Below are 25,281 nucleotides of genomic sequence, written 5' to 3'. Positions count from 1 at the left end.
TCTCTCCGTTCCGCGGTTGTCCTTTATTGGTCATTACCGCCCTGACAGCCCACCAGCTGTCCCTAATTGCTTGCTAATGGGCTGCAGAGGTGTCGCGTGCTCCGTTAGGTCCTCTCTCTGGCACTTCAAACCAGAGGAGACTCCTCTAAAAAGTGTGCGTCGCACTCCCGCTCAATCTTTTCCCTGGCACTACATTTGTCCTGTCTGGCCACTGAGTATAAATCACCCTTAAAATGCAAGTTTTCGCAAAATTCCACAGGTGCCTTATTTCTTTTCTTTTTTTTTGTAGCGCAAACGTATGATGCCGTACACATTTTGCACATGATGCCAGCAGCAGGCGTTCCTTGCCGCCCTCCGCCAACACCCCCACCTCCATCCCCACCCCCAAACCCCGCAAAACAAAAGAGACAGTCAAACAATGACAACACCGGGGAGGCGGGCGATACGACCGTCGTCGACATAACGGTTCTGATGGCAAGATGTACGAGCGCGCTTAATATTCGGGCCCCCCTCCGGCGGACGAGGGGGGCCCCCGCGTTGCTTGAGCTTCGTGCGCGGGATCAGCGGCGCTGGCTCCCGCCCTCCCCCGCCCTCCCCCGCCAGCCCCTCTAATAGATGTGAGAAGGTCAGCCGGCATTAACGAGGGACGTACGTTAGCATTTGCGCCCGCCGCCTCCCGCCGCAGAGCGTGCATGCTAAAGGAGGCCGGGACAAGCGGGCCCTTTCAGCGGTGATGAATGGCTTTTTTCAAGCGATCTGCTCCCTAGTTATGAGAAGAGTGACCTGGTCACCGGACGACTTTATGAAGCCATAAAAAATGTATGTCAGTCTCCAGTCTCCCAAGCCAAAGAGAGATGGAGAAGTGGGGGGAGGGGAGGTTAGGGGAGGGGGGGAAGGGGGGGGGGGTATGGTAAAAAGGCCATTTTCCACTGCTCTAAATAGCTCCCTGACTGCGGTTCTCCACTTATCTGAAAATCCTTGTCAACAAGATGTCCGCTCTCTCTAATTCGGCTTCTTTCTTTTTTTCTCTCGGTTTTTTAGGTTCTGCTGTAAATTCTTCGGCTCGGTGACCCGTGGTCTTGAACACAGGAGACTTACAGGCGGGATCCGTTTTTGTGATCTATATAAATAATCAATTTCGGAGATCTATAAAAAAAGAATGCATTTCCTTGATTCCCGACACCATCGTCTTTTAACAATGTGGTGTGGCTCAGAGTGGGCTCAGACTAAAATGGCATGATACTGCATTGTAGATCTGCATACTGTATAATCCTGTCCCATCTAAGCAAGACTGCTATGTTAGTGCCAGTGGCAATTATCAGGATATTATGGTGTTTACATGGACAAGTGTACTGTATGTAATTAAAATAAATTCCTTTTTTAAAGTATGGTGTCATTTGTAAGAGTCTTATATGATGTCTACATGTATTTTCGTATTTCTCACTTGGATAATGATATCTAGCGTAGTGTATATTCGTATGATTCTTTTATAAACGGCAAAGGTGAAAGGTGATACTATCTCGAAGGTGAAGTCTCGAAGGTGCATTGGTCATTTATAAACCACAAAAACACGTTTGTAAGACATGCACTCACCATTTATCAATGCTATCTGAATGACACTTGAATCTAACATTTTTTATTTACTTCCTGACATTCAATATCCTCTCACTGTGTTAGAGATTGATATCTTATCAGGGACTGTGCGTTATGAAGCTTATGTGAACCTCGGAATACACTGGCGACGCTGAAATACATAGTTACGAGTCCTGTCATGTTTTCAGTCTGAAAAACAAACAGATCTCTCCAGTTTGGCTTTTTAGGTCCTTTGTTGCAATGAGTCATCTTCCACAGGAAAAAAAAAAATGGTTTGGCAAAGCACCAATGTGCCACATGCGGCAGCCCTGCAGGCAAGAAGAGCCCAGCATTCATACGGCAGGATACGGCACATTGTCTGACATTTTTTTACTTCCGATCGGGGTATCAAAAACCACAAGAACAGGGGAATTCAGTCATCTACCAGTTTCCCTCCCTTTCCCCCTCCCTCCCATGTAATATGGCTACATCCCATTAATCACACATGTCTTCTTTTTAATAAATATGCAAATTTAAGTTAGCCAATTGGTATTACTAATAATGCGATATTAATAAAACATGAGCTTTCTCTTCGTGCGTCTGTCAGCGTTTTAGGAAACAAACGCTTGAAATGAAAAAAAAAGGGGGGATAAAAAAAGGTTGCGGATTCTCAAAGGGAAGTCTCAACCGTAAACAGGAAATGCGCAGGAAGTGAGCAGTGCGGGGTGGGATATTACAGCAGCACGGGAGTGGGAGGCGCCGAGCACTTCATAGCGTTTGAGTGTTCCCGCTGTACCGCCACGTACTTTAATCTGACCTCCGATTACAGGCACCGCGCGCGGGCCCCCAAATTGAAAAGAGCAATCATTTATTTATGAGAGTAATTAGGTCACGATGTCTGACAGGCGCAATCCATGCCATTTCGGCGACCTCCTGGGTCAGGAAGGAGATTGTGATGATGTTTAATTCAAACATCCTGCATTTCGCGGTACTATTTCAGGTTTGTTATAGCATTTTAGCCACCCCCTTCCCCATTGACCTGCGCAGCTTTAGAAACCCTGCTTGTTACTCTAGCTTGGTAAATGTCATACTTTTCCACGCTGTTCTTAGGGGTCAGCCAATGATGCGAGCCGACCTACACAACCGGCTCCTCTTCGACGCCCTTGAATTTCTCTCAGAAGCACTACAAACTAATGCCTTAATATCTAGGCCCACTTTATAAAACAGTCCATCCAACAGCCTGGTGAAAACAAAACACTGGAAGAGATGTGCAGGCAAATGTTTTTATTTTCGCCCCTCACTGTTTTTTCCCCTCTGCATTTTTGTTATTTTCTTTTTGTGGCGGTGCTGTCCGGGGCTATTGGTTGTACCAAAGACCAATGTGGCTATTTGTTTTATTTTTTGCGTGAGCCAGGTCAGCTAAAACATGCCAGGATACAGATAGGCTGCCGGCAAGGCGATACCTGTTGAGAGTCGTAAAGAGAATCCAAGGGTTGTTCCGTGCCGTTAATGTCAGGGATTCAGCGGCCGAGGAAAAGGAAGTGCAAATAAAGGAGCGAGATTATTTCTGTATCAGAGGAGTTAAGAGCAGGAGGGACGGGGAGGAGCTAAATTGCCCTCCACTGTCTCGCGCCGCGCAATCAATCATGGGCTCCTCCTGAGACGCCGCCATCGCAAAACAGCGGTAATCTGTGGTCATTGTCGCCGGAGTAGATTGTTTGCCAAACTATTACCATAACTGTCAGCCCAAATCAGAAAAATAATCTCATCTCTCCGGACAGATGCCTTCCCCTGCATTATTGATACGGTCATCTCGGAGAGAGCGAGAATTATAAACCGCGGTTCTATTTACAAAGGGAGATTGGCTAAGTCCTTGAGAGTGAGCGAAGGGGACAGAGCTTCTCAGAAGGTGAGATATAGCTGGTTCAGAAGGGACAGGGGGGGAAAAAAAAAACAAATTTTCCTGGCTGTGGGGTCACCTGACCCCCCGGGGGCCCAGTTCCACGCTGAAAATGAATCACCCAGAACACACCAGGACTGAATTCTCACAGTGCTTTCACTCGCACCCGGGCTCTGACACCTGGAACTCAATATTAGATTCCTCATGCTTTGTTGTTGCAAAACAGGGTGGCCGTGGTTGACCTTGAAGGGAATGCAATCCATGTATTCACTCTTAAAGGCGGCGGCGCATTAGCATACAGACGTCCGGCTCCTGCTCGGTATTTAAGAATGAATTCTAAACGGGTCTCTCCAGGGAACGCCGAAGCACATTCAAAATAACCAGAGGCGGCCAGTGTCAAAGGACAGGAAACGCGCTGTAAAGACAAACAATTACCTGCGCCGTGCACAGCCCCCCTCATAAAGGTGCAAGACGCCAAACAGGGGGAAAGAAATACATGTTTTGTGTTGCAGGGCACCATGCTGGCTACGTGACTGTGAATTAAAAACTTTCAGTGAACTGTTACCTGGGAATCAAGCGCTCGTCTGTCTGAAGAAGGTACGCTGTACGCCCAAAAAAATTCCCCTGCACTTGTCTCGTACAGTAACCAAAGGTGTTCTCTGTGTCCTAAATACCTACATGAGCGGTTGACCAGTTGCCAGGACTGGCTTTTCCAAAAACATGTGTCCTTTGCTGGCACAGGGGAAAATTTGGCAAAGAAATATCAGCTTACAAGATCTAGCATATGGAGGGATAAACAGCTCCCCCGTCAACGGCACTGAGCTCAGGCCTACTTCCTCCTGCATGATTAAAAAAAAAAGAAAAAATAAGTGATGGATGTTCAGAAATGATCTCTGGGAAAAAGCATCAACCTCAGCCAATTGGACCCAAGCCTGGGTCAGTGTGTCCCTGGTCTCTGATGGAGGGACGCCTGTTAGACTTCAGGCAGCCGGTGTGCCTCTAGAACTCCAGTTCTACATTTCTTGGAAAGGGATTTTGTATTAGCCAGACCTTTCACCCAAAATGGCTGGCAAAAAAAAAAAAAAAAAATTCTCCACACAATGCTGTTCTGCATCTCTTGTCAGTGAAGCAGGTTCTTTAGTCGCACACTAACACAATTGTTACTTCTCAAAGCTGTCAGGACAACAGTATCATTGGCATAATCTGACACTTCTTCAGAAAAGCGGGCATTGTTCATAGCATAGAGCAAGTATTTTGACAAGCTTCACATAGAGGAGTCAAAAAAACGACACAACACTGGCATTGCTTTTGTCGAAAGTGTCGCAAGGATAGCACAGTTTGATTCACTTGCAGTCGCATATGTCCAGAATGTATAAAAAAGTAAACAAATCAGGCACTCTTCACGGTAAGAAGAAATTTTATGACACTTTATGCATTGAATTTGTGCAAACTATCTATTTTCAAGCCCCACCCCGCTATTTCAACAAATACAGTTAAAACTAAAATTTAAAAGTAATATTTAAAGTGATGCCACAAGTTACCATATCTCTTAGCAGCACCTCCTCTTCAAAACATCTTACCACACCCCTGGGAGAAGCTACGATAAAAGGTCTATTTAACTGGAAAACAGATCCTCACTTTAACTAAGCTGTATTGCTGTAATTTAACTGGAGTTGACTTGTAATTCTTTATTAATAAAACATTTATTAAGAATCTGTGCTGAGAGGTATGGCAATAGCTTGACAAATTATGCAAAGAAAATGTAAAACCAATGAGTGACATTGCTGTAAATCCATTATATATATTTACTACAATAAACTTTCATTTAGACATTTAATTTCTTTTGCTAAATATACCAGTCATTATGATTTTCATTATAGCATCATTATATTTCCATATACATAATGTCTGTTGCTTTCCTTTTATAAATGGAAAAGAAAAATTGTAATGATAACCCCCTTGAGATCTACTTTACCGTGCTACACATTAGTGATAGTCCTCATATGTGTGTTTTAACATAAAATTTGTTTTACCTCTTTGCTGGTTTTTACAACGATGTTCAATTTCAAGAAAAGGACTTGCGGCGGAGTCAGAACGAAAGGATCATGGGCGGCAAAATAGGAGAAAGAAGAAATCCCATCAAATCAAATTGCCAAATGCATTCGCCTAATGAAATGTGGCAGGTTAATTTGCAGTGATTATAACACATTTAGAATTAAGAGGAAGTCTTAGGCCCGTGCCATGACTGGCCGGCATCGGAGGTAATTGACAACCGAGCAAAAAAAAAAAGAAAAAAAAAAAAGAAATTGTAGCGTGGGGGGAAAGAGTGCTGTTTAGTCACAGGGCTTAAAAACCATTACGCGGATCAAATTCAATTTGTCAAATATTATACATAATTTATAGATTCCGTGAGTCATTAAAAATGATGGTTTGCATGTATCCACGCGCTCTTTTTTTTCTGTCATCCAACGGTGCAATCATCCACCTGTCACAGACTAATGGACAGCACTTATCCATGCCATCATATTCATATGCAGCCCATATTCCTGTTAGACTCATAAGGGCTCCTTCTCAACGCTCCCTCTGAGGAGTCTCCCCCCCCCCCCCCCCCCACCGCTGAGGGGTGTGTGAGGATCATCCGGACCGCGGGGAGTGTTGCGCACACTGACAAAGGTCACATCCTGTTCCCATCACTGAGAGACACATTTTTTATCAAATGTAACATTTCTTTACCCATGACTTTGTAATCCTCTGGAACATTCTTTCAGCATCGAACAAATTATGAAACACTTTTTTGGTGGTTTGTAAAGAAAGGACTCTCCAGTTTAATACCAAACTTAGATCATTACTATCTTCAAATTTTTGTACTGCAGGGGAATTAATTAATATGCTGTGCCACAACTGATCCATTTGTTGAGAAAAGAATGTCTGCAATGACTGTAGCTCAGCCTGGGGCAGCTACTCAGGAAAGTGGCAGGCTTTGGAGCTAGACCAGGCCTGTGCTTGATAAATTTGTCCTTATTATCCCTATTGATGTTTAAATTTCTTCTGGGTTGTTACTACACGGGCAGCAGCCAGTGACAGAGGTACCATGACCTTCTTCGATCCATAATCTACACCTGTTAGTGGACTCCTTCATCGTTTGTGAGTACACACCGGCTTAAAGGTTAACACAAGAGAACCAGGCTGGGCAGTGCTGCCGCGGCAACGGATCAATGTCAAGTAAATAACCTTCTCTACCTTATTTCCCCGAGCAGTATCGATCCACTGCTTTTTTTCCCGTCTCTTTCCCCCACACCATTCAGTTCTGTGTCACATCTCTTCATTTCCTTCCCAATAAAGGGCATCTAACTGTGACATAGTGAAAGTGCAAAGCGACAGATTATGACAGCTCCATTTTGTATCATTCTCAGCTGCGTGATGCATTTTGGAGTTTATGAAAGAAGGAATTAATAGGCTAAGGCAGTCCAGGAAGCTAAAGGCTATGTCTGCTCCACAATATAATGTGAAAGGAAAGAGAAATTGTTTTTTTTTTTTTTTTTTAAGAAATAAAATAAATTCATGGCATGTTGTTAGAGGATTTACAGATTACGGATTTACTTTTTTCTCCCTTCTGTTAGTAAAAATAGGCATATGAATAATGAATACGTATCAAACGTCAAAGTGGATAAAATGCATCATAATTGTTGCTGCCTGCTTGTCTGTTGATTGATTGGCTCACATTAGATTACATGTAAATCACATTTCTTTTTCATCGTTGCTGTCACGGTTGTTCAAATGCATTTTACACTGAAAGTATTACCATGGCTGCTAACAGGACACGATTAGAAAAGGACTTTTGATTGACTGCATCTTATTTCACTTATGTTTTTTTTTTTTTTTAGAGCGCACACATTTTTGAATGCAATTATTTATTTATCTTCCAGAAGTGATGTGATAGTTAATTATGTCACATCCAATGGCTCCTTTTCCAATTACATAAACATAAATAGAGTGAAATTGTAAGCATGTAAAATTCACAACATCAGTACAAGTGAAAAATTACAGAATTACAGGCTTTGCTTTTTTTTGTTAGCTTCAAGTAAAAGCAGTACATTATTGGTCAAACATTGATACTGTTGCCAAAAAATTAGGCCTCAATCAAACCATCCAAAGCAGATTAAAAAAAAAAAATCAGGCACAAATTCAAGCAAATGTCATTTTTGATTTGTTATGACTTGTTATGCAGAAAGTTTGGAGGTAGCAGGAATTAACAGAAAACTGTGCATGAAAAAAAAAACACATTTAATTTGTGAAAAAGCTTCACTGAAGGACAAACCAAGGACACAATGCTATTAAATCCAGGCCAGGTTTGTGTGCCTGTGGTATACTGTACCTAGTGACAATGTAAACTTTGAAGGCGAGAGAGAGAGAGAGAAAGAGAGAGCGCTGGCCTCTGAGCTTTCAAACGGGTTCCAGCTTCAGATTTCACCGCTTTGCTTGACTAATCTTGTGACAGGTAACTGGTATGGCTGAAATTACTTGGCAATGTTCTCTTCTCTTTCTTTTGAGAAGTACAGAGAGGCTGAAAGAGAAAGAGAGCGAAAGAGATGGAGAGAGATGTATACTCTGAAAGTGTGATTTCACTCCGGGCAAGGTCAATCGCAACTTCGAATTTGCAAAACTCACTACATCAGTCTCGTTGGAGTTTTTCAGCACCGTGCCGGCAATTTGTACGGTCCCCGTTGAATTGCAGAATGGAACATTTCAGAGAAGCAAAGCAAATCCATTTCAGGTGACACCAAGTGGGTGGAGGTCCTGGGGAAGGCAGAAAGCCTGCGATGGACGAATAAACATCTGAATGTCGACTGATCGTTAAAAATGTAATTGCTCCTTCGCTTACGCTATACAATCTTCTTTGACACAAAACTGAATATACACTGCAAGTGTAGGCTGCATCTATAAGCCCTTATCCAGTTATTTGAACAGTTAAAAAATGTATTATCCAGGGGAAAACACATTACATACTGTAAATAGATTTCGGTCTAAATATTTCAAACTGCCAGTCACCATATGAGTTAAACCAGGTACTGATGATTTAAGCTGCTTGCTTGTGCTTTTTTGGAGGGCAATGTAATCTAATGGTTTGGGAACTGGCAGTTTCCCAGTTTCCTAAGATTCGCAGCTGGAGTGCTGCAATTGCATCCTTTAGCTGTGTACCAGTAGCTTGTGAAATGCCCAGCTGTATCAACGGGTTGTATGTAAAAAATAATTTAAAATATATGTAAATCACCTGGACAACATCTACTAAATGGCAAAGCGTTATGTAGCCATAAAGGCAGTTCCATCAAAACAGAAGCTCCAAACAAGAGATTCAGAAAGTGAGAGCGAAAGACCAAAAGACTTTCCAATTACCCTGTTTTTTTTTTGTTTTGTCCCAATTGAGCCCAGTGATCTGCCATTGTTTTTCCCTGGCAGGCTTGGGCGATAACTCTGCTTTGTTCCCTGTGACGATTCTGTGCCTGCATTGCCCACTGATGCAGCTCAAGATGAATGTGACCCCCTTCCCAGACTCAACGTGAGCTGAAAGTGTGCATACGTCTGTAAGGCCAAAACGCTGCCATTGGCCAGCTGGGAAGTGAAGCAAAATGTGACACCATGACTTACTATGTTTCCAGAAGCTACTGTATGCTTATGAGCCAGTTTCTTTTATAGTTTTTGTTTACAAAAAAACCTGTGTAGTAATGTTGTTATTGGAAGCCCAATTCCAATTTCCTTGAACACAGGTTGCATGAACATAGGAATTTCCAACTGAAAGTAAGACTGAACACAGGTACAATCTCTGGAGGCATTAAATCACTGCACAAGCTGCTGTGGAGCCACTGAAAGTGTATTTCACACCTTTAACCACAAAACCCCTGAAAACTCTGACACCCACTATCGTGAAGCCAGCAGGTCATCTGAAACCTTTATAAAGTATGTAAAGTATCCCTCATCACGCACAGACATGAACTGTCCCTTTAACTGTGACTATCAGCTGCGCAACACTGTTTCTGGTCAGATGAGCGCACATAGCCATTAAGATTCCCTGGGACTGCTCGGATGGATGAGAGGAGTTCTGCTCTCACAGGTGAAACATCTGGGCTGGGAATTCTTTGTTTCAGGAGAACAGAGACAGGGAGAGATATATTTCTGAATACTTACTTGGGTAGTGTAGAAATCATGTGTGCAAAAAGAGAAAGAAGAAGCAGACAGGTGGACAGATCATTCATGGAGAGCAATCTACAATGATGCATCTGACGGAACGATAGAACTAGGGGGTGGAGCTTCAGGACTGACACTTCCTGCAGTCGGTCATTTTGTTTTACTACTACTACTAATAATAATAATTTGAATCCATCTCCACTTTCCCCCCCTACAAATTTAGAATAATCGATTGCACCCCTCTAGAAGTACTACTGTGTCACCAGCACTCATGGAAGCACTGCTACAGCTGCATTTTAGCCTGCATAATGGTCACTGCAAAATGCAGAGGGATTGTCTTAGTTTCTTCTCAGAATTACCATCCGGTTGAGTTTGCTAACCTTATTAAATGAGCACCATTCTTCTTTTTCTCTAAAGTTCATTAGTACCCATTTGCTGTGCAGCAGAGTTCATAGCCTCATATGAGACATGCAGGTAGTAGAGTCCAGTGATATTTAGATATGTTGATATTTTTCAATATGAAGCTCATATCGATGTTCACAATATGACAATTTCACTTATATTGGAATACTGAATATACTGAATGCATAAATATTGTTTCACAACAGTCCTTCAATTAAAAATGATTGGAAATGAATAACGTTAAAGCTACGATAACATCTTGTTCCCACCTTAACACAGACCGGGCTTCCTTGGCACACATCAGTAACATTATTTACACACAGCTAGCTGTTAAGGTTTTGGCTTGGAATAGGACGCAAGTGCAGAGTAAGAACACAGGAGCCAAAAGGATATTTCAAATGAAGACTTTACTTAACAGGCCACCATTGTAAATAAGAATGTTTTTAATGACTTGCCTGGTGAAATAAATAAAAATAAACACAACATGAGAACAAACAAAAGGCTAAGAGGGGCAATTCCAAAAGAAAACTAAATCCAGAAAACACGTAATGGAACTCAAAACACTCGAAACACGCAGGGAACTCGGAAAACACCAGAAAATCTGAAACATGGGTCACAGACACTGGGAACAGAAACAGTAGGTTTGCAGTACTGAGTGACAGAGAAGCAAGACTTAAATACACAGGGTAACAAGACACACTTGGAGACAATCACAGACAACGAGCAGGCGGGTGCGGAATGAAACAAGACAACAAGCAGACGCGTGTGGAATGTGATAACAATTAACCCATTACCACAACAATTAACAATAACCAGACACGAAGCGCAGGCAGACCAACTAAGGGGCGCGAGACAGGACAAAAACTACGGGGAGGCGGGACCAGAGGAGGCACAGGCGGGAACAGAGGAGGCACAACCGTGACAGCTAGCTATCTAACTGACCAATTAACTACCACTTGCTTGCTAGCCAACAACCAGACTTTTGATAGTTTAAAGCAGTGGTGTCAAACTCGTTGCCATGGAGGGCCGTGTGTATGCAGGTTTTCATTCCAGCCTCAGATCTTGATTATATAATTAGTTAAATTATTTGCTGAATTAGGGATGCAGGTTTGTGCACAATGGTGACCCGACGTCTATGGTGACCCACATTGTCTAAATAAAAATTTTCTTATATTCTGTGCTTCAATGCAGTTAAACGCATATGACTGAATGAGTAATTGGACTCAATTAAGGCAGCATTAATTGGTTGGAATGAAAACCTGCATACACACGGCCCTCCATGGCAACGAGTTTGACACCACTGGTTTAAAGAATTTAAATGTTACTCACATTACCACGCCCATATGTCCGTAAGTGTATGGTTAACACAGCCAAAGTATTCTGTCGGCTACCAGGAGTATTTTAACCAATGATATTTAGAGGGTATGTCTCATCAAAATTCAAAAGGTATTCCGTTGATGTTCAGAGGGTGTGTCAGACTTAAGTTGCGCACAGAGTCAAGTGTTTAAAATGGACTTCGGTCTGCACCTAATTCTCCAAGGCAAGATTCTCCCTGTTTTATCAAAATGTTATGCCACAATACTGTTTTAAAAAAATAGTAAAAGAATAACAAAGTGAATTGTCACCAATCTATGTAGTGTTTAATTTCCAGTATACATATGATCACATGCCATGGTTTGCCATAAAATATTGAATATATTCAATTATTTAGATATCTTCCATCAATATGTTGATATTTTTAAAAATATATAATGCTGGACCCTAGTTCAAGCAAAAAAAAACAAAAAAAAACTGCAGGACAACCTTGAAAACTGGCCAATGAATTCAGACTATCACAGCTGAAGGTTTGTCCTGCCTGCTGCACGGCCCCTGGCGACCCCCCCGCGTGCGCGCTGGTCTTCGCCCCAGACATGGTTAGATCACGGCCTTGTATTGATTTTGGGATTTTCCACAGAGAGAGTGGCGTAGGTGCTGAGCGGGAGGTGAACGGGCGCGTGTTCCTCTGCCCTTGTGTTACAGAATCGGCTAATGTTACACCTCTGTTGGAACAACCCCAGGCCTAAGGGGGAGGGGGGTGGGGAGGTGGGGGCGGGTCAGAGAGTAAACTAGAACAGGGTCAACAGACCTGGCCCTGGAAGGGAACACTGAGGAGGGAAAGTCTGCTCTTGCACTTTTTTCTTTCTTTTTTTTTTTTTTACAGATTATATGTCAGTGTTGTTCTGCTTTTACTGGGGACCATTGTGTATCTACATGATTTCTTGCTTGTATTTTTGTGGCAGTACTGTTTTCCCAAACCCCACTTGATTAGTTTGAGTACCAGTTCCAGACACAAAAATAAGAAAAAGGGAGAATACATTTTTATTCAGAAAAACAGAAGTTAAGTTTAAATTATGAAATTATCATTGACAAAAATCTCTTCAATTTAGAAGGAGGAAAAAACATTTCTTTGCAGTTTTCCTTTATAAATCACAATTTCTTTTGTTTTCTATGCAACAAGAAAACAACAGGAGTTATGTAGACAAGGGTGGCTGAGGCAGTTCAGGAAGAATATTCAACAGATGTGCTCAATTTCTAATTAACAGCCAGTCTCTGACAGCTGATCCACATGGCAAGCTCAACAATCTACTGCGAGTCAAATGAATCTCAAACTGAGTGAATTCTAAATCGAGAAGAAATATCAAACTGAGCAAAAATGAAATGACTTGCACTGAAGGAAATTAACTGGCAAGGGCCATAATAATAATAATAATAGTAATAATAGTAATCATACTTGTACAGTATATAGAGGAGGGAGTCTGAGATGTCGTCAGTCCCACTTCTGGACGAACCTAATACAAACTGTCAATCAACAGTGGATGTTAGCTCCACCCATTTTAGGTTTCATGACTCTTCACTGTCCATCATTACATTTTTCGATTTTTACATATAATGTTCTCATTCTACCTACTGTACTCATAACTTAATAATTAATACAATGGACTAAAACCCTGTTTTATTAAACCATAATGTGTTAGCATTTAAATGTATATATGTAAATATAAATATACTTATTTGGGTCATTGTAGTCTGTTTACAGGCTTACATGTAATTAAAAATATTTCAAGAAGTTACACTGGCAAAGGACATTTGATAGATCCTGATGGCAGGTAGTAATCTGATTTGAAAGGTTGCACAGTTATATCAACACGTGTGTGTCCGTGTGCGTGTGTGTGTGGGTGCGTGCGTGCACGTGTGTGTGTGCATGTGCGTTTCAGAGAGACCGTAGATTTTTGACTAAAGCTTGCCGCGACGTTGTCTCACATGTACAGTTTCCGCTGACATTAACAAGTTTGGCAGGAACGGGGGGAGAAAAAATAAGAGAAAAAAAAAACCAAAAACGATATTTCTCAGATGTGGAGTCTTGTCTGCAGTTGCAGACTTGCGGTGCAGTTCCGTCCTGCAGCTGTCACGTCTCAGGTTCTCTTTGTTCGCCGGGCGCCCACGCGTCATCCGTCCCCCGGTGACTGATAATGAGAGCATGTGACATTTTACCCGAGAAATGCCGGCCGGAAGGTTGAGTTACCCTCCCGGCGTATCGGCGGCGGCGGCGGCGGCGGCGGCGGCGGCGTTATGAACACTTGCGTGTAAAGAAGGCGTGTTGTGACTGATGGGCGGCCGCGGAGCGCAGGCGCGCGGCGCGGCGAGATGCTATCGCCCGGCAGATTAAAGAGGGCGGATAAAATCAGCGCGGGCGACGAGGCGAACCGCAGCGAACCGCGGGCGGGGAGGAGGAGCCCCGCGCGCGTTAGCGCCGACGCCGCGTCTTCCCTCCAGCGCGGTCGGCGCTCCGGTTTCTCGGAGGCGGCCGATCGTAATTTGGCGGAGGCTCGGCAGACGTGCCCCGCCGAGGCTGCCGTTTCCTTATGGCGCGAGGGGAACGGGGGCGGGGGGAATGTGGGGGGGGGGAGATGTGTTAACTCAGGGGTCACAGGGCCGCTGAAGAGAAATGCACAGGGGGTCTCTCGGTGGCTATTCCCGACCGGAACGTGCTTCCGGCAGGTCCTGTGACTCAGGCCACCTGCCGGTGTCACGTTTCGCCAGGGGGCAGAGAGGGGGTGGTCCTGAGGGGACGGGGGGGACGGGGGGACAGGTTCAGCGGGGCACGGACGCGGGGGTTATTTTCAGTAATGCGAATTGATCCCTGTGACTCCCACCACTGATTTTTTTTTTTTTTCTCCCAGCGAAGACCTCTGCTCGTCATTCTCCTTTTTTTAATGGGCACAAAAATGGCTGACAGTGACAAGGTGTCCCTCTGTGTTTAATGGAGGGAGTCAGCCGGCTCTGGGATTCATTTTCAAGAAGTCACAAGGTTATTTCACGCAAAAGTTAGCGCTAAACAAAGAAAATAAAACGACTGTGATTTAGTACAATATATTGTGTCGTTAAAAGACACAATAGTTGGATCACATACTACAATTTTTAAAATCAGTTTTTTTTTTTAATACCAACGTGCATCTGTGTTCATTATCTATATTCTGCGCTTCAGTAGATTTGGATTTTAATATTTTTAAATAGCTTTATTTTTCTGGCTGTGCTTACACAATTTCACTCTCTGACCAATGGACTGATGGAGCAGCTCCCCCCAAAGTAACATCAATACCTTCATATTCCCACTAGATGGTGATGCAACACGGATAAGGTTCCTTGAACCTCGATGGTGCCTGATCTTGTTTTGCTGGGAAATTCTCTACAGGGAGGTTAAAAACAGCGCAGGTGAGATGAGAGAAATAAAATGTGATTTGACAGCTGTGTCCCTGTGAACTGTCCTGGAGAGGCACAGGGTAAGGAATGCTGCTCTGCTCTCTGCTTAAATGGTGACCCCGAGTAAAATAACTGGTAGCCCGTGTTTACAGAAATTCTGACACGCGTCTCTTTCAATACTGAAGGTTACCATGCCATTGGTTTTGTAACAATCTGATCCCTGCACGGGTAATACTAGACCAAACATACGCAACGGTTTCTATAACATGTAAAGGAATTGATTAATAAATAATGCATTTGTCTGTGCATTGTTTGCTTTGTAGCAGAGCAATGTCGTTGTCTGTCTGACGGTTACAGACGACCCACTTGCAATCAAACGTGCGTACGTTTTTACATACATGGAACTGGAGCAACAGCAGCCATTGTTAACAGCCAAAGGACTGGACAAAGGACAGGTCCTGCACAGGCACAGGGTAGCTTTTCATTGCTGAAAAAAGCAGGCATTTGGTCTAGGTGTAGTAACTTCAAATTGTCAAATCTTTAGTTGAAGCGTGGCTTCTTTCTTTAATTTTGCTCTCCTGAATGAACCTTCGCTGTGGGTCCAAGGTCAGCAACCCCCTCTGCTTCTCCTAGGAGCACCTGTTAAAGTTGGGCGTTATTTTCAGTGGCGTTTAGTGACCCACCGTGACCCCTTGAGGTCACACATGATAGTTTTTCTTTATTTTTTACCTTAGGTCAGATGGCATGTTGTCACCCTGATCATCAAAGTCACCATGTCAAAATGTAGAGAGGCCCCAGACATGGCACTGTCAGCACACATAGCTTTCAGTCTCTGACATGTTTGAACTAATGAAGAGTTTGCCATCCTTAGAAAAATGCAATGATTGGTTAACAAGAGCTAGCACACGCTAGCCCTCCTCATTTTGGATTTCATGAAGTTTCACTCACTTCTGGTGATGTGGGTGTAATAACTGAGCCTGGTAATAAACTAAATGAACTGTCGAAGAATTCTCAGAGCATTAGTACAGTCCCTTAGACAGGTGACAGCGATTCTCTCCCACAATCTATGCTGCTCGTACAAGCAAAGCGTCCTTATCTTTTCCTGCCTGGCCCTGCTACCCATAAACATTAACATTCATTACTGCAATTGAATAGTCTGTGGAAGAACTGAAAACAATGCAAACGGCTTGTAAATGCAATGCAAACGGCTGTCCTTATGGGGCCACTACTGTTGAACCTGCTCCATATTTTTTTCTCTATTTCATTGCCCTCCCGCTAATCCAGAATATGCTCTTTAGCATAATGAATAAAGAGCCTTTAAAAGTCAAGTCTGTGTCAGCATTACTCATCTTTCTCTCTTTTCCTTCCTCGCCCCTCTCCCTCCCTCCCTCCTTCCCTGCCTCCCTCGGCTGTGTTCATTTCCTCTTCCTGTGTCTCAGGCAGGGGAAATTGAGTCTGGCCTCGGGACAGATAATGAGGCGTGCACGTGTAAGGGGGGAGGACGGAGTCGTGATGAACAAAGGGCCATGCTCCGGGACATCAGGACGTGACACCACCGCGAGCGAGCCGCTGGGCAGGAAGCAGGGGCAGCGCTCAACTTCCTGTGGAGACAGGAAAGGAGACAGGACCCGGCGTACTGCTGGAGTCTGCGTGTGTCATCCACCACACACTGCTGACAGCCTGAAAATTACAGTGAACAGTCTAGAAATACTAGGCACAGCTGCGGTAATAACTTATTACTTATTACTTGAAGCTTTTTCGTATTAATCATATTTCTTTGTCTTTTGTTAATATTACTACTACTACTCCCACTACAACTGCTACTACTAATAATAATTATCATCATCATCATAATCCTCATTAGCTTAATAATCAATTTTATCACCATAATCATCATCATTACCATCATGATGAAGTTGCTATTGACAGTAAATGATTCATAATTAGTATTACTGCAATAAGAATAATAGTGTTTGTTCTGAGTACTGATACTGAGTACCAGGTCATATTCACAAACTTTGCTGGAATTATGGATCCAATTATAATACATTATACATGTATTCAATTATATATTACGACTAAATCCCTTTGAAAGCACTGACTGAGCTGACTTGCAATAAAGCATCTGTGGGTATTGATGCCAACCACTCCCTGTCCCACATTGATGACATCACAGCCTGAGAATGCGAATGACCATGAAAGGGTAGAAAATCTAGTCATTTAACACACTGAAGCTTTGACACAAGTAAGGGTGAGTGCTGTGTTGGGTGAAGGTGCTGGCTGACAAAGAGGAAGAAGGACATGCTGGGGTAAAGATTTTAATCTCGACTCCTGTCCAAGCCAACCTTGGCAGTACCGTGACCCAAATGGTTGAAATTGGTGCTACTGGATGGCAACGGGGCTGCCTGGGATTTAAGTGGCCAGAGAGTGTGGGGAATCGCATGGGCCTGGGACAGCTGTCAGAACCGCAGGAATAGGGGCGTGGGGGTGGAGCAAGAGCCCCTCATGGAGGAGGCCAGGTCACTGAGTTCAGCTGACTTCACATTTTTAACTGGAGCGTCCAGTCAGCTGGCCGGAGGACCGGGATCAAGTTGACTTCTAGATACCGGCAGGCTGTCCTGCTGTAGATGCTGATATTATGCGTGTGTCACACGCAACAGACCTTTCTCTTTCTCTGCTTCCGCAGTGTTATTCTATACTAGAGAACACAATAATATATTTTAATTGAATAAATTTGTATGAGCACCTATTTAAAAAAATGTCTTGTGCTTTCTCTTTGGCAATATGTTTTCTGACGTCTGCACATGTTCAGCTGAAGCTGTATCCTGGGCTAGCCCCGGCCTGTTCGGGGCCGAACCAGTAGCGCACATTAGAACCTGGCGGGATTTGGCACCAAGTTCATTCACGGCCACCAAAACAAAAAAAGGGGGAAAAATGGGAAGCTTGGGCTCGACTTTAATGAGCGATAAATCATTCCCCCGCTCCTGAAGAGAGCCGTAAAAGTAAATCAGGCGACATTTCCTAACCGAGTCCGTTTGCATCCTCCACTTCCGTAATTCTTAGCTCTTTTTTTCCTTCGGGTTTGCCGGTAAATTGCATCTCAGAGAAGGAGAGGAAAACTGATTCATGGGCCCGGAGCGCGGCACCTCGTCCCACCTCACATTTAAATCTGACCTCGCCTCTTCGGGTCTGAACACCAGCCAGAAACGTTCTTCGGTTGTCCGCGAAGACTGCTGTCTCAGCTAGGCTTCCGGTATAAAAAAAAAAAAAATGTTAATTACATGGTGTACCCTGACCGATGGCTCTGCTATTCGATTACGTCATGGTGTTCGGCCCCTGCTGCTCACGTGAGGGCCAGAGAGAAAGGGAAGCAACGGCTCGGGTTGGGCAGCGTTTTTGCGGCCGTCCTCTCCTGGATGTTAATGAGGGTGTGTGTGTGGGGGGTGGGGGGGGCTGCCGTGGAAACGAGCGGCCGGGTTAAGAGAAAATGCGGACGGGTCTTTAAACTGCCTCCCGCAGCCATAAGGGGGCCTGATTTACGGGAGCCTCTAATGGTGTCTGCGCTCTCGCCCGCCCGCCTCGCTCACCCCTCTCTCACATCTGGAGCTCCGCTGGCCACCGGCTTCTCTCATCAAGGCTGTTAATCCTGGGAAATGTAGTCAGGATACGGCTGCAGAGAGACAGCATTCGGCCCCCACCCCTTCAAACACACAGAAAAAAAAAAAAACCCTATGTGCAATTATGAACTCCAGCATAATCCTGGATGGAGAACCCATACAAAGATAACCCCCACCCCCTCCTCTCCACTCCCAAACATACCACCGCTTCAATAAGGCTGCATGCTCCCGAGCAGACGCAGCAGTTCGGGGGGGTTATTGGTGTGAAATCAGGGTGTGTGCTCACTGAAACCTCTAAGTGCAACACTCCTGAATGGCTGAAGGTGTGCAGTTGACCCTACAGCTGCAACAGAGAGAGCGAGAGAGAGAGAGAGAGAGAGAGAGATATATATATAGAGAGAAAGAGAGAGAAAAAGAGCTGTGTGTTTCTTTGATTGTCGTGTGTGGGTGGGCTAGAGGAATGGCAGCCAGCCCGGTGACCCGCTCTGGCGGTGCCGGCGGTGATGGCCGAGGGCACGCGGCGGTTTGAACGGTTCAGATTTCTCCCCAGCGGCTCCTTGGAGACCCCGCGCTTCGCTGGAGCGCCGCACCGCTCGCGCTCAAAGATAAACGCGAGGAGCCCGTCTCCCGGGCCGCTACGCAACGCACGCCTGCGGGGGTGGAGCCTGCCGGCGGAGCGGCGCGCGGGGACCGCAGAGGGAGCTCCTCTCGGCGACAGGGACCGGGAGACAGGCGCGGCTCGGCCGGTCCCCGGGGGTACGCCGCGGGCTGCGTCGCGAGCGCGCCGTTTTAATCGACTGTAATTGTCTGTTCTTTACCTGCGAGATTGATGATAATAATTTACCCGCTGTCGTACAGTGACAACCCCCTCAAACCCCCCCCACCACCACCACCCACAGCGCAGCACGCCTCCCGTTAACAGGGAGATGGGCGTAGTGTTGGGGTGGTGACAGCTCCGCACGTTTAAGTGTTTGGTATATTCCTGACGAGGTGCTGTCACCTGTGCATACGCGGGCAGGTACACAGAGGTTTAACCCAACCTGGCACTGAGGATTAAATTACCAAGGTCTGGATCCTTCAAGACATCCTAGACGAAGAGGGGAGATTCAGTAGTACTGTGACGGTTCTCTAAGATTCAGTCGATGTTTGTCCTAAAATAATCTGGTGTAAAATAAATGCTAGCATTGCTGGGTTTTAAATTCATTTTAATGGCCACCATTAAATGGCTCACCAAACCATGTCTGGGAAGAAAACAGCAATGATTATGAATTAGCATTTCACCGTGAGCCAAGATTACTGAAATGTATTCAAATACAATTCTCTTTCTTTAACTTTGAGTTTCAGACAAATTCATAACAACTAATAAGGCTAAGTAAAGTATTTGTTTGGCATTATTTCACTTAATTGCAATTAAACTGACATAAAAAGGTCCTTCTGCATAAAATATCATTTGTGCTACAATTTGTACAACCCAGCTCTTTTAAAAGTATTCAGGCTACTAAATATTTACTTAGTTTACATATTTAACTCCCTGTCTTAGAGGGATATTTACTCTTAGTAGTCTATTATTGTAATAGGCTATTACACGGATTATGTTTTGAGCTGAAACACAAGATACCATCCTGAGACACTTTATTTCTAAAGAGTTAGATATACATTTCAAACTTATACAGAATAAAACAAAATATGCAATTTTTTACATCATGTAAAAATAATATACATAATAGTATTTATAGGTACATTTTAGTTATTTTGGCAATCATTGAAAGAACATGTTCAGCAATGAAATTGGCAGGTGCATCAAGTAAATTTGAATGAACTAGCGATTCTACATAACTTCAAATGTCTCAAATGCATTGGTAACTGCATTGATAACAGATTGGACATATTTTTGGGGAAATTGTTAGACCCCCTCTTCTCCAATACCCCTGGTCTCTTATCCAGACAGGGGTTCAGCACTGCTCCCATCTGCGGCACCCCTGCTTCCCGAATGCCAGACTAAACGCCCCTTTCCTGTCCTTTCCTGTGCTTTCCAAAAAGTCACAGGTTAGGAGGAGAGGCTGATTTACTGAACATCTCTCCAGCACTGATTTTCCTGTTAATGAAATTGCCCTTCCTCTAAGTGGGGCTAAAATGCATGTGATTAACATACCAATTACATCTGTTGTGAGATATAATATATGATAATAAAATAAAAATAATAAAATAGTATACTAATATAGAAAAATTAACTTGTATAAAAGAAATACAATTTTTTTTTATTTTAAAAAAGCTCTTCCTCAAACATGCTGCAGTTAGACTGAATAGCCCCTCCAGAGGAGAAGCTGTGGGAGTCGCCGTGCAGACGTTCATTACAAAGGGAAATGAGAGGCTGTCCGGTGGAGGCAGTCAGTGGCACTCATGCGCGTTGAGATCAAAGCCCGCTGCCTTCTTCCCCCCGTCAGCATTCCGCCATCCTGTCCGGCCCGGCGAGGGACGGACGCTGGCAGAGCACATCAAAACACCTCCAGAAGAACACGGGGCGCTTTGATGGGCCCCTCTCCCCAAACGGGGCCGCTTCCTCGGGTCCCCTGCCCAAACAGGCGCTCTTCCTGGGGCCCCGGTCGGCTGGGAGGAAGTCCCGGGGCCAGGGAACAGCCGCTGGGATCAGCGCCTCGCTGTGTCTTTGAAGTGAGTGTTGCTGTCTCAACAGCATATGTGTGAGTGTGTGTGTGTGTTCGTTTGAGTGCATGTGTGTGTGTGTGTGAGTGTGTGTGTGTGTGTGCGTTTGAGTGCATGTGTGTGTGTGTGTATGTGTTTGTGTGTGTGTTGTGTGTATGCGTGTGTGTGTGTGTGTGTGTGTGTGTGCGTGTGTGTGTTTAACAGAGCAGTTGTTGTGCTGATGCAGTTTTGAGCCTTTAGCTGAATTAACGTGTCATTAATTTAGCAGCCGCGCGTCCGCACCTGAACAAAAACAGGCCTTCCCAGGAGGCCCGGAAGCGGCCGCGTGTTGGGAGGAGGTCCGTTCCGACGGCGGTTCTGCCGTTAAGGGCTTACGGTTAATCCGCGGTTATTGCCGGCGGAGGGGCATCCTTTATTTGCCGAACGATCGCGCCGCGCCTCTCAGATATTAGTTCCTGTCCTCTGTTCTGCTTCGGTCTCCACTGTGAGGCTGACAGACTGTTGTGATCTCCCTGACAAGATCCACTCTCCCGGGGGCTTTGAACCCTGCAGCACAGCTCTCTCTCTCTCCCTCTCTCCCCGTCTCGCTCTTTCCATCTCTCTTCTTCTTTATCTCTCTCGATTTTTTAACTTTGTGCATTTTCACTGCTTTATTGGCGTGACAACCATACATTCACATTCCCAGAGCGCACAGGTAAAGCACTTAGCAGAAAAAGCGCTAAGACAATATCAAATCATGAAAATGGGAAAGATATTATGACTATAATGACTACAAATTCACAATTGTGTCACAGTTTTCTCCCTTCATCCCCCTTTCTCTCCCCGTTTCCCCTCTCTCTCTTCCTTTTCGTCGTTTTCTCTCTCGCTCTGTCTCTCTCTCACTGGCATATCTCTTTCCCTTGTTCTCTCTCCGTCTCTATGCAGGTACAAAGAAAGCGAAGGGCCCTTTAAAGGTAGAGATTGAGACCTCAAAGTGCATCTGAAGCCTCAACACAATGAGCTGTCTGACTGAGCCTCTCATATGGTGCTATGGGTTTGTGTTGTGTTTATAGCTACTGGCTTTACCTCAGCTACTGCTAGCTTCCATAAAAGGATGATGATAATAATAATAATAATAATAATAATAATAATAATAGTAATAATAATAATTATAATAATAATAATAATGGCAGTAGATTTGCAGTACAGTATGGCATAGCAAAATAAATTCAGCAGCATAAATGCAGTCATAAATCACTGGATTGGGTGTCAGATTCAGAGATGGTTTATTTGTTTGTTCTCAGACCCTGTACATTGATGGAGGACAGTGTTTGGGGAGGGGTGCTTGGCAGTTTCAATTACCAGTGAAATGTGCAAGTAGGCCAGGTTATTAGCACACACAAAACAGGTGGCTGTGTCCTGCTTCATCATTGCACTTGAACACACACTTCGCAGAGTATCAATACCCATCATAAGCCATAAAGTATTCTATGTGATCCTTATACAGTCTGTACACTTGAATTTGGCATCAGGAGCTTAATGTAGTATTCTCCTCTTACTCCTGCTGTCACAGTACATTCTAGGATATAAAAAATATCCATTCCCATGAAAACTGATCGCTGTTTGAGTTTGGGGGGGGGGGGGGGGCGGGGGGTTGGGGGGTCAGCTAGCAGTTTCTCCACCACTGTTCAGGAATTCTCTTTACATTTGAATTTAGGGCACTGTGAGCAGTAGCGGTAGCATGAATATTAGTCAGTAATTTTATTTTGATATCATTAGTGAGGACCCCAGTTAGAAAAAAATTAATAATGCAAACATTTAAGTCAAGAGGTACAGTTTGCTTTGTGTTCGTGCCCCTTTCTGACCTCCGTAAACATATTTCCAGACCCTCAGAAGGACACGAGCAAGCAATCTTCACATGTTTAAACCGAGTGACCTCAACAGACACTTGACACGTCCTTGCAAGTAGTTTTCTATTTGTGTGTGTGTGTGTGCGAAATCCCCCACGCAGCTGAAGGATAATGGTGTGTGGGATCAGGTAAAGGAATCACCTAAAATACTGTTTCCCCCGCTGTGGGATTGTATTTGAGTGGGTCTGCTGATTCACACGTGGTCTTTGAAGTTTAAATGCTGTTTTTATGCTAACAGTGAGCTGCATGTGGATTGCTAACATGAAAGGAACGTTTATTTGTAGAGTTCAACTCTGTATACATAGAGGAAGGGCGATAATCCCCGATCCACTATATACATTATTATTATTATTATTATTATTATTATTATTATTATTATTATTATTATTATTATTATTATTATTAATAATAAGTGATATGCAGAGTGACTTAAAGGCTAATACGGTATTGCCTCGTAGATAAATATCACAGGAGCAATGTACTGTATGTACAGCATTCCGGTCATGAACTCAGAGATAACAATGTCTTATTTCCACAGGAGCTAAATGTCCTGAATAGCTCTGAAATGGTGCCATATGCTGGTCCATGATAGCATCACTAACCTCAGTCACTCCACTGTACTTACAGGAGCAAAGAATGTTCAGAGGGCTGGGGGAACAGGTTCAGGGGTACAGGGTACGCCCTGGGGGTAACTTCCGTCTCAACGGTAGAGCTGGCACAGGTGAGGTCACAGCAGGTTACCCGGACAACCAGACAAGGGGTCCTTTTCTGTCAGCTGTTTGTTCGGTTGCAGTGCGACCAGCTTTCTGAATGAAAACTAGGTTTCATCTGCACTTTCAAATTGGTAGGTTAACTTAACCATGTTTGGTGAATGGATTAGATATTTTCACAAAAAAGTGTTATCTTAATGTATCCTAGGGATTGTGTGGATGAACCACGAATGTATGGAGCCCCGGCAATGCAGAATGTGCGCGATTCATAATCAGTTTGTCCAAATAAACGCTAACCTTGAGTTTGCCCAGGTTCAATTTGTTCTCGACGCAACACCGAGTGCCTTCGACGTGAATTATGGGATGTGAGGCTTTTTGTTCTGCCAGGTTCTGGCCTTCAAAAAACTGTCACAATGAAAGGCCCTTTCTCAACATCTCCCCCCACAATGCACCGGGGCCGGGCCACAATGGCAGGAGGCGGCTGGATTGAAATACAACCTCCCGGCCCATTCCACCCCTTATTACTAACCTTATTACAAGGCTTCCTGAAAGAGGACATGTGTGAGCTCCTGTTCTCATTATTCCTTTGATGTATTGCGGCCATAGCCGGGGTTAGGAGTATATAACATCCCATTAGAGACAGAAAAATCAGGCCCTGATTGACAGGGCCGCCTTGACTTATTTCGCCACGCGGAAACGCGGGCGGCGGTCGCCGCGGCGCCCGCACATAAACCCACGCAGTGAATGTAAATACGCCATTAAATCAGAGCCTCTCGGCGGCGGGCGACACTGCGCGGTATACGCCCGCAATTACGGGAGCGGGGGGGTGGGGTGGGGTGGGGGGGAGAGTGAGGTTATAATGCGCTCCTAGTTTCATCTCCCCCCACCCAGCACTAACCCACCTCTCAACCCCATGCCCTATGACTGTTCTCTCCTATTGTTTTCCCAGAATCCTTCGCTGCTGTTGTGGATCCCCCCTCCTCCCCTCTCCACCCACATGTTTTTCTGTCATCAGTCTCCTGTCATGACAGCTCACACCCAGTGGACAACAGGACGGTAGGTTCGTCACCAGGCCTTTTTAAAACGAAAGAAAGAAAGAAAGAATGAAAGAATGAAAGAAAAAATGAAGGAAAGAAATATATATGAATACATATGTATGTATTATGTGTATATATATATATATATATATATATATAAATAGCTCATTTTTATTGTGACTGTTATTGGCCTGTCTGGGGAGGGGAGGGGGAGTTGGTGTGGGCACATGGAGACAGGAGGAGCTGTAAAAAGAAAGAAAAAAAAAAGGATTCAGGACTGGCGACCTTGTCCACTCATGGTCACGGGTCACTTGGCAAGCGCGACTCAGAATTCATCTCTCTAAGGAGGGGAGAAAGAGAGGGGGAGTGAGAGGGAAATGGGAGGGGGAGGGGTGGGGGGTCATGAATAAAAATGGGGGCTGCCGCACAGTTGGCACCGGCTGACGTCTCTTTTAATAAGACCAGAGAGCGTGGGGGGGGGGGGGGGGGGGCGAGAGGGGATTGTCGTAAACGGCGAGCGCAGAAACGCCGCCGACCGCTCCCCTCCGCCTACCTCACAGCTGAAGTCCC

The 25,281-nt window shown here is 44.5% G+C and overlaps 2 long non-coding RNA genes across 2 annotated transcripts; one reads left to right on the top strand and one right to left on the bottom strand.

Moving 5' to 3' along the window:
• Window positions 1-7,433: 7,433 nt before the first annotated feature.
• Window positions 7,434-10,343, bottom strand: LOC118214694. The gene is made up of 3 exons (XR_004762672.1): window positions 10,327-10,343; window positions 8,141-8,287; window positions 7,434-8,036 (listed from the first exon to the last, which is right to left on the bottom strand). It is a non-coding gene; the product is annotated as an uncharacterized LOC118214694 (long non-coding RNA).
• Window positions 10,344-14,726: 4,383 nt separating this feature from the next.
• Window positions 14,727-16,941, top strand: LOC118215733. The gene is made up of 2 exons (XR_004762880.1): window positions 14,727-14,809; window positions 16,237-16,941. It is a non-coding gene; the product is annotated as an uncharacterized LOC118215733 (long non-coding RNA).
• Window positions 16,942-25,281: the final 8,340 nt, after the last annotated feature.

Source organism: Anguilla anguilla, chromosome 16 (genome assembly GCF_013347855.1).
Source record: "Anguilla anguilla isolate fAngAng1 chromosome 16, fAngAng1.pri, whole genome shotgun sequence".
NCBI lineage: Eukaryota > Metazoa > Chordata > Actinopteri > Anguilliformes > Anguillidae > Anguilla > Anguilla anguilla.
The sequence above is the reverse complement of the archived record's forward strand: the minus strand, read 5'-3'. Positions and strand labels throughout refer to the sequence as shown.